This window comes from Phocoena phocoena, chromosome 10 (genome assembly GCF_963924675.1).
Source record: "Phocoena phocoena chromosome 10, mPhoPho1.1, whole genome shotgun sequence".
Lineage (NCBI taxonomy): Eukaryota > Metazoa > Chordata > Mammalia > Artiodactyla > Phocoenidae > Phocoena > Phocoena phocoena.
The window spans coordinates 67,119,551-67,121,541 of NC_089228.1; the positions used below are offsets into that span (position 1 = coordinate 67,119,551).

Sequence of the window (1,991 nt, forward strand, 5' to 3'; positions counted from 1 at the left end):
TAGAGTAGTTCTAAGTGACATATTTAAGAGAAGAAGAATTTTCACAAGAGACACTCACACCTGTCTATGCTTGGAGCCTCAATTGCCAGAAATCTGCCCGCAACCTGGCAAGAGACTTTGCATTATGGAAATGGAGCACACGTGCCTTTGGTGACTCCCAGGAACAAAGAGCAACGGTGTGAAGCACCCTCCTTCCCAGGGCCACACCCTCTACCAGGAATCAACCAATGCAAGGTCTACCCCCCATCTGTGTTTGGACTCCAACCCTCCAAGTTTCCTGGAGGGATGTCTTCTTCCTTCTCCTCGGTGAGACGTACCTGAAAGACTGTGACCTCACTCTTTCCCAAGCCAGGTAAGGACCAAGGACCAAAGTCCCCCGGCCAGAAGGTAGTCTCAGAATAGTCTTTTGGGGGAACTCCCTGGCAGTCCAATGGTTAGGACTCAGTGCTTTCACTGCCAAGGGCCCCAGGGTTCAATCTCTGGTCAGGGAACTAAGATCTCATAAGCTGTGTGGCGTGGCCAAAAAAAAGTCTTTTGGTTCCTATGCAAAATAACTGTATTTAGGTCTTGTGCCTAAAGTACTCAATGAATCTCAGTCTGCATTCACACTCCCCTATCTCAATGACTTTCTCTGTTTCCCCAGTGGCTCCCAGAATCTCCCCTCCCTCAGTTGTTTCTGGGTCTCCACTGCAAGTGGGTGACTCAGGCGACCGTGATGATGACCTGGCTTTGACATTTGCACTGCAGCCCCAGCTCCTTAGCCCCAGTGGGCATACTAAGAAATAGTAGGAACAACAACAGCCATTTGTGAAATGTTTACCACATGTCAGGCCCTTTACATGCATTATTTATTTTTACCCCATAATAATGTTGATAAAGTAGGTAGTGTTGTTTTACAGATCTGGAAAGTGATGATCAAAATGATAAAATAGCTTTTTGCTGTATCTACTGTGAGAATGAAGACCATTCTCAGCAATCAGACTGTTGACATTCCAGAAAATGTCAACGTTACTCTGAAGGGATGCGCCGTTATTGTGAAGGGCCCCAGAGGTACCCTGCAGAGGGACTTCAATCACATCAATGTAGAACTTAGTCTCCTTGGAAAGAAAAAGAGGCTCCGGTTGACAAATGGTGGGGGATTAGAAAGGAGCTGGTGACTGTTTGCACTATCTGTAGCCATGTACAGAGCATGATCAAGGGTGTTACACTGGGCTTCCGTTGCAAGATGAGGTCTGTGTATGCTTACTTCCCCCATCAACGTTATTATTCAGCAGAATGCTTCTCTTGTTGAAATCTGGAATTTTTTGGGTGAAAAATATATCCTCAGGGTTCGGAGGAGGCCAGGCGTTGCTTGTTCAGTATCTCAAGCCCAGAAAGATGCGTTGATTCTTGAAGGAAACAACACTGAACTTGTGTCAGACTTGGCTGCTTTGATTCAGCAAGCCACAACAGTTAAAAACACGGATATCAGAAAATTTTGGGATGGTATCTATGTTTCTGAAAAAGAAACAGTTCGGCAGGCTGAAGAATAAGATCTGAGTGATCCAGCTACAGAAACTGCAAGAGGCCAGACTCATTTGTGATATTTTAAAAATGAATAAAAGCTCTTTTGACTTAGGAAACAAACAAACAAACAAAACAAAATGATAAACTAAGATGCTTAAGGGACAATGCTAAATGGCCGATTAAAAAAACCTGTTAGTCAATCTCCAAAACATGTCATTAACCATGGGACCCCATTGTTCTGCACCTCAGTTTTCACAGCTGTACAGTGGGAATGTCAACGAAAAAATTAACCAGTCTAAGGAAGAAATGGAAATTTTTATTCGAGCCAAATTGAGGATTATAACCCGGGAACAGCCACTCAGAAAGCTCTGGGGACTGTTCTGCCCATTAGAGGTCAAAGCACAGTTATATAAGGTTTTGAGACAGAGGGCTGTACATTAAGTGACATATTATTGACAGGTGACACAAAGCGAGCAGTGGGTCAT

The 1,991-nt window shown here is 44.2% G+C and overlaps 1 pseudogene; it reads left to right on the forward strand.

Moving 5' to 3' along the window:
* Positions 1-956: 956 nt before the first annotated feature.
* On the forward strand, positions 957-1,532 carry LOC136129423 (large ribosomal subunit protein uL6 pseudogene; annotated as a pseudogene).
* Positions 1,533-1,991: the final 459 nt, after the last annotated feature.